Source organism: Bidens hawaiensis, unplaced genomic scaffold (assembly GCF_021521415.1).
Source record: "Bidens hawaiensis isolate Kalapana, Puna unplaced genomic scaffold, B.hawaiensis_p1.1 tig00066114_1, whole genome shotgun sequence".
NCBI classification, from domain to species: Eukaryota; Viridiplantae; Streptophyta; class Magnoliopsida; order Asterales; family Asteraceae; genus Bidens; species Bidens hawaiensis.
Window position 1 is genome coordinate 21,415 of NW_027501768.1, and position 8,472 is coordinate 29,886.

The window sequence follows — 8,472 nt, forward strand, 5'->3', positions numbered from 1 at the left end:
GGGAGCAGCACCCATTGCTAAGGCACCTTATAGACTTGCGCCTTCTGAAATGCAAGAACTGTCCAACCAGTTACAAGAATTACTGGACAGGGGTTTTATTCGCCCTAGTTACTCACCGTGGGGAGCACCAGTGTTGTTCGTAAAGAAGAAGGATGGGAGTTTTCGAATGTATTTATTATCGGGAATTGAATAAAGTGACTATAAAGAATAGATACCCCTTACCTCGAATTGATGACTTGTTTGATCAACTCCAAGGTGCGAAGTATTTTTCAAAAATTGATCTTAGATCTGGTTATCATCAAGTGAGAATTCAGGAAGAAGACGTACCAAAAACAGCCTTCCGAACTCGGTATGGTCACTATGAATTTTTGGTTATGCCGTTTGGGTTGACAAATGCACCTGCAGTGTTTATGGACCTCATGAACCGAATCTGCAAACCTTACCTTGACAAGTTCGTGATAGTGTTTATCGATGACATTTTGATATATTCGAGAAGTAAGGAGGAACACGAACAACATTTGCGGGAAATCTTAAAATTATTGAGGCAAGAGAAGTTATACGCAAAGTTGTCCAAATGTGAGTTTTGGCTGCAAGAAGTACAGTTTTTAGGACACATTGTGAACCATCAAGGAATCCAAGTAGACCCAAGTAAAATTGAGGCCATTAAGAATTGGCAAGTGCCTAAGTCACCAAGAGAAATTCGTCAATTCTTAGGACTAGCCGGGTATTATAGAAGATTCATTGAAAACTTTTCAAGTATTGCACAACCTCTAACCCTCCTAACTCAAAAAGATCAAGCATATGAATGGGGAGAAGAACAAGAAATGGCCTTCCAAATGTTAAAACAGAAGTTATGTGAGGCTCCAATATTAAGCCTTCCAGATGGAACTGATGAATTGGTGGTATATTGTGACGCATCTCGTAAAGGTTTAGGATGCATACTGATGCAAAGAAAGAAAGTAATAGCATATGCTTCCCGACAATTAAAAGTGCATGAAAAGAATTATACGACCCATGATTTGGAATTGGGAGCAGTTATCTTTGCATTGAAGATTTGGAGACATTACTTGTATGGCACTAAATGTACCATCTATACTGATCACAAAAGCCTACAACACATATTCGATCAGAAAGAGCTAAACATGAGACAAAGGAGATGGGTAGAACTGTTAAATGATTATGATTGTGAGATTAAATACCATCCGGGTAAGGCCAACGTAGTAGCTGATGCTTTAAGCCGAAAAGACAGAATCAAACCATTAAGGGTACGAGCACTCGGAATGATTATTCAAAGTAGCCTAACCGAACAAGTTCGCGTTGCACAAGATGAGGCCTTGAAGGCAGATCAGCTAGAAAAAGAAGAACTACATGGAAATGAAAGGAATTTTGAGAAGAAAATTGATGAAGTATATTATTACAAAAACCGGGTCTGGATTCCAACACTTCATAAACTCCGAAAGCTGATACTTGATGAAGCACACAAATCCAAATATTCTATTCATCCAGGTACTGATAAGATGTATAAGGATGTCAAAGAATTTTACTGGTGGCCTGGTATGAAAAAGGATATAGCCGTGTATGTAAGTAAATGTGCAACATGTGCAAGGGTAAAGGCGGAATATCAAAAACCTTCGGGAATGTTACAACAACCCGAAATCCCACAATGGAAATGGGAACAAATTACCATGGACTTTGTGACACACCTTCCTAAAACTTCTCGAGGACACAACGCAATTTGGGTAATTGTGGACCGATTAACCAAATCCGCACACTTTATTCCCATCCGTAACAACTACACTACCGAAAAACTTGCTCAAATTTACATTGATGAAATAGTATCTCGACATGGAGTACCTCTTTCGATTATTTCCGATCGAGACAGTCACTTTACTTCACATTTCTGGCAAGCAGTACAAGAAGCCTTGGGAACCCGAATCGACCTAAGTACGGCTTACCATCCCCAAACCGATGGTCAATCTGAACGAACCATCCAAACCTTAGAAGATTTACTTCGTGCTTGTGTACTGGACTTTAAAGGGAATTGGGATCAACACCTCCCGCTCATTGAATTCTCTTACAATAAGAGTTATCACAGTAGCATACAAGCAGCACCTTATGAAGCTCTATACGGGCGAAAATGTAGATCACCACTATGTTGGACAGAAGTGGGTGATACTCAAATTTCAAGATCCGATTTAATTCAGGAAACCACCGATAAAATTCACCAGATTAAGCAAAAATTGAAAGCTGCCCGTGACCGACAAAAGAGTTATGCCGATGTTCGCAGGAAACCGTTATCTTTTGAAATAGGTGATAAGGTATTTTTAAAAGTATCGCCATGGAAAGGTGTTATAAGATTTGGAAAGACTGGGAAACTAGCCCCGAGATACATCGGACCTTTTGAGATTATCGCAAAAATTGGTCCCGTAGCTTACCGATTAAAACTACCCTTAGAACTGAGCACTATTCACGACGTGTTTCATGTATCGAATCTGAAAAAGTGTTTGACTGATGAAACGACAATAGTACCACTGGAAGATGTTCAGATCAACGAAAAACTCAACTTCGTAGAGGAACCGGTAGAAATTGTAGACGGGAAAACCAAACAGTTACGACACAACAAAATTTCATTGGTAAAAGTTCGGTGGAATTCAAAACAAGGACCCGAATATACTTGGGAACAAAAGGACGAATTCCGAAAAAAATACCCACACCTGTTCCCTAGAAAACCGATGACACATTAAATTTCGGGGACGAAATTTCTTAACGGGGGGAGAATGTGACATTCATGATAAAACGAGGTATACTATATTCTTTACGTAGCAAGTAAACGATAAATCGGTTAATTCGTAGTGCTTAAACGAGTAACCGACCGATACTAATTATGACCCGTATACATACTGAGGGGTCATATACGAGTTATATATATGTTATAGAGGCTAACATATTGATATTTAGGCTCCAGTACGTTTAAAACTCTTTAAACGAAAAAGGTTTCGTTTATCGATACGCTATAAGCTTAAACGCAATCGTTAATGTCAAAACAAGCATTGTAGCATCCGTTAAGCCGAAAAAGATTTATAAAACACTTATATGACATGTTCTAAGCAATCCGTGAAAATATTTTGGAATTTTACAACGAGTCAGTACGTTTTTCTTATTTTACAAAAATAAGCTGAAAAACACGCGTTTTTGCGCTATTTCTCATACCCGAATTAATTTTCTTGCGAAAAACCGGACCCGAACTAAATTTGAAATGGGCTTTTCATGTTTGGGCTTGTGTGTATAGTTTAATGGGCCAAAACAGCCCATTAAGGGCCTCCCAAGAGTCCGATCGGCAGCCCCTTTTTTTTTAAACATCACACCTTTTAATACAAAGCTTACATCCTAAGTTTGTTTCATTCAATACAACATACAACACATTTTCAAGTCCAGCAGCTCTAAACCCCTGTGCTCTCAACTTCCTTTCAAACCCTAAGGTGAGATCAAATTCCATAAAGTTTTAACAAAGTTTGATGTATATGATTAATATATAAACATGTTTTAATTAGTTTTAAACATGTTTAACCATCCAAAAACCCTAAAAATCAAGTAAAATTATGTGTTGATGTTAAACATGTTTACAAACCTGGAACATATATTTTTTTGGTCAAAAACGCGGATTAGAACATGAATACAACGTTTTTACGGTTAGAAAGTTCGGTTTGAACCCAAAACCGAAACCCTAATTATCAAGGCTGTTACATGGATGATTTATGCTTGGTTTGATGTTACATGATATGTAGATATACTGAGTTTGCAACCCGAGACCCGGAAAGTCGTTTAAGCTAGCAAAATTCATCGAAAACCGACAAGGTAAACCCGTAATACTCGTTTAGGGGCTGTTTAGTATTAGGTTGTGACGTGCTTGTTGTTAGCTTGTGAAAATTTGCAAGGACATTAGGGATCATATAAATGAGTCCCTGTTCAAATTTGGTAATTTTTCGATAAACGGAGAATATTTGGTGAATTTATTCCCGTTTATGAGCGTTTATTTGGGAAAAATAGCTAAACATATTGAAAAATTATGAAACTTGGTTTTGGAGTTTAATATGTGATTTTAAGATCACTGGTAAAGTTTGGGAATCATTGGAAATGTCTAAGTATGGTTTGTGCGATCATGGCTTAACCGAATTTTAACAGCCGAAAAACGCACAAAAAGGCATTTTTTCAAAATATTTAGGTTCTGGAAATTTTTCAGGGGCTATGTAATGACATTGAGGCCATTGGTAAAAATTATGGGATTTTTCGGAGGTCGTTTGATATAAACGGGCCATTTATTACACGATTATAACCTATTAAATGAATTTTTATAAATAAATAATTAATCATAAAATTTCTGGAAATATTTTTATAAAATTCTCCATGTCTTAATGTATTTTTACAAAAATTTACATAATTTATATATAAGTACATATTTAGTTATGATTAATCAAAGATTTAAATTATAATTGTTTTAACAAAACCGGCAGTTTTGTGTTTAACGGACTGACTGGTATGTCAAAATGTCAAAAGTGGTCAAAGATCATATTTTTGAATGATATTGATAAAAACAAACTTTTTACGAGAATTCCGGACAATTCGGGTGGATTGTACGCGTTTTGTATAATCAAACCCGTGTAAAAACGGAAACGAACCCTGCAATCAAACCAGACACCGAAACCTTAAAATTCTTTCATAAATCAAATTATTTTATCAATCAATATATTTACTTAAGTTTGATGTGATCTTACCTAATCCCGAAACGTATAAACGATTAACTGGGCTAGGCTCGGAAAAAGGTGAAACTGAGCCAAATCCAGTTTTAAACATTTCATAGTATACAACGTCACAATCTAAGACTATGGTCATGTTCTGGGCCTAACAGCTATACCCAGATTATCTATACAGCCCGACTTAGCTTAAACACTGTACTAGTAATAACAATACGATACCGTTTATAGGAATCAGGCTATAAACGAGACATCTGACTATTTGATACGTGATTTCTGTGCGAACTACGATAAGGTGAGTTTCACGACCCCCACTTTCTAAACTGTGTTACGAACTTTTGGGGTGAAAAGCATGTTTACATAAACTGTTATACTTGAAAACGTGTGATGATGTGGATTATCTAAGTACTAACACTTGACAAGTCCCCACAAGCACAAGTGATTAACTTCGTGCCGGTGGCGTGTGGATAGTACTATCGGTTTGACAAACCCAACTGTGACAGAGCCGGTGGGGTAAGCCGGAACATATGTAAAAACCAGTTGCACATTGTCATTATCTATTTACATACTGCTATGTGGTGTTAGACATAGTACATACATGGGGCAAATTGGCTGTTAAATGCCAACAGGAGTGCATGGGCAGGAGAGGCCATGCCGTATAGCTCGTTTCGGTTTCACTTGTGGCTTAGTATAATGCATCATACACAGACATACATACATTCACACTGTAAACTTTACAAACTCGTGAACTGATTTCATTGATACTCGTGAAACTTGAAACTCACCAACTAGACGTAGTTGACCCGTTTTAACATGCTTTTCAGGTAAAGCAAAAGTGGAATGATTTGCTTACATGCTTGGTGTTAGGAAGAAAGTTGAATAGCTGTGAATAGACGCTGATATAATACTGTATAAGAAGCTCGTAAACCGGTTATGTGTTTTTCTCATCTAGTTTGTAAACTTAGTACCAACCCATGTATTATGATGTAAATTAGTTTATGAATTTCTTTATAAACAATGTTGTTGATACCAGTGTTATCTGTTACATCCCCGTATTACGCTTCCGCAACTACCTAGTCGGGGTGTGACAGCTTAGGACGATCTTCCATTATTCCAAGGCTTCCGGTTCATCTCGGGATTGCATGTTCATCAAGATAAGTGATATAATCAATATGTCGATGCTTGACTAAGTTTCTTGTTCATTCTAGAATAGGTTTTTGTGTATTTTAACTTCTGACCAGATTCGTATGCTTAATGTTTATGAGCTTGATTGAGTTATTGCTTTAGTCTTGCTTAAATTGTGATTGATTATTTAAACAATTTGTGTTTGGGATTATTAATTAATGCATTATTTGTTTGGTTGTGTTCATCAACATTTAGGGTTTAAGCTCTTGTGTCATTGATTAGTTATCATAAAATATTGTCTTTTAATTGGTTTTAACAAACATAAGTTGGTGATTAGGTAAACCGAGTTTCATTGTGTCATCAATTCGGTTAGGGTATCGTTTGACATCACAATCCAACTATTAGGTTTAGTAATTACTGCGTAATCAATATAATCGAATCTGGGATTAAGTTGAATGTCACATTAACCGAACCTAGAATGAATGCTTTTATTAATATTATTTACAAATCGTTTTTAAGTAAGTGTTAGTTTTAATCTTTTTCAAAAAAACCGCTTGACATCGTCTGTCCGCCTTAGTTTAATAATTAATTTAGTAATATTAAATTAGCACTTTCCTTGAGTCCTTGTGGAGACGACCTTACTTATCCGTACTTATTATAGGTATTTAAGTCTTTAATTAATTGTTTTTGAGTAGACCACGACAACCTACGTCAAAATGGCGCCGTTGCCGGGGATCGAACCCGGGTCACCCGCGTGACAGGCGGGAATACTTACTACTACACTACAACGACTATACCCACACTTATCCTTTTTTCGTTCTGAAAAAGACTTTGCAATGGAATCAGAATCAGAGACTATTTTCAAAATACTTCATAGATTATTTTACTTAAGTACAAAGAACACAAAAATCGTGTTTGCCGATATTGTTGTCCACTTAAACACATGCCTTAATACTTACCGGGAAAAATAAGGTGTGACAGTTTTATTAGTTCATATGATTAAAATGGAACCCACACCTCAAAGCCCTGAAGCCGCCTTACCATGCTTCATTATAGTTTTACCGAACGGGACCACCCCAACTTGACTTAAACCTTAAGATTAGACGATCAAAATTTTGCACATATGTACAAATTTTCAAGCCCATATGTAATAGCTAAGACAATCTTGGATATTTTATCGAAACCAACCCCAAACTTAAGTATTAAAGTCCACCAAAATGGCCATTAGATATGATTAAGGTGCACTTAGGTAACCAATTAGTAAATAGCCCCCACTACATGGCATACCCCCGTTATCAAGCAATACCCCTAAGTCCATCACCATACGTGAGTAGGCACGAATTCATCTGTAGGGCTTACATATGACGTGTCCCGTGTGATCCGTTTCTTAATGGTAATGAGACACGAGCACGGGGATCCCATATGACTAACAGCGTGGATGATCAAGTCAGTATGAATTTGTACTTTTAAAGCACTTTTTGTGATCATGTTTATTGACTTATGAATTGGCAGACAAACTGCGGGTTTGCTCTTTTTAAGCTTTTTTAATATGAATAAATCCACTTAGGGTTTACGCATACCAGATGAAAAACCGCATACCGACCCATGGTCTCCGTTCCCCGGGGCATCCCATCAATACAGGATTTAAGGCCATAAAACCATACGCCTATGAAGTGTTAACCACTTAACTAGCAGTTTTTTCATTTATGTTTATATCACAAGCCATTTAGCATACTCTAATGTTAAGCCTATCCAACCATTGTACTATAGGCTATTCATATTAAAATATATTTTTAGTGATCAAATCTAATAGAAAGGCTTGAGTATGGCCTAATCTTTCATTCCAGTCGTTACACAGGCTTAGCTAAACAAACAAAACCCTGAAGGCGTTTCCCACTGAAAATCAAGCATTTAAGGTTCAATTAAGTCAACAACCAAATTATCATTTCATTCTCAAAGCTGAGCCTACCGGCACATCCCAAATTAAGTGTGTTCCCGTTTTATTTATCTCATATTATATAATAATTTTGAAAGATAACCCCCGATTTTTCTATCATTTTTCATTATTTTGCAAAAAAATCTTAATTCAAGGAACATTAAAACTTTTAAAAATTTTCAATTTCTCTCCCATCCCCACACTTGAGGCAAACATTGTCCTCAATGTTTAAAATTTAAGACATAAAATAGGGACGGGGTTTAAAATTCACTTGACAATTTTCAAACCGGGCCTAATGTGATGGTGGTTATTAAATATATACAAAAATACAATTACACTTTTAACACAAAAACTAATAAAACAAATAAGGTTATGAAAACAAAATCACCTGATAGAAAAAAAAACTCTCATGTGCAACTCTCGATGAACTCAGTGATGCTCTCGGTGAACCTTACCTCCTCAACTCTCAAAATAAAATCTGCAAACTCTCAAACATGTAGAAGCAAGCTTCTCACAAATATTAAAACTATAGGTCTTTTAAATCGTTTGCAAAACCATTAATTTTAAATTACCGATCGAGATTAATAAATTTCATAACCAAATTTGTTAAACGAGTAAAAATGTTAAAATACCTAACTCACTTTCGTAGGAATCACGATT

General features: G+C 36.3%; 1 non-coding gene across 1 annotated transcript; it reads right to left on the reverse strand.

The window, feature by feature from the left end:
* Nucleotides 1-6,596: 6,596 nt before the first annotated feature.
* On the reverse strand, nucleotides 6,597-6,668 carry TRNAD-GUC (transfer RNA aspartic acid (anticodon GUC)). Its single transcript has one exon. It is a non-coding gene; the product is annotated as a tRNA-Asp (tRNA).
* Between the last annotated feature and the right edge of the window lie 1,804 nt (nucleotides 6,669-8,472).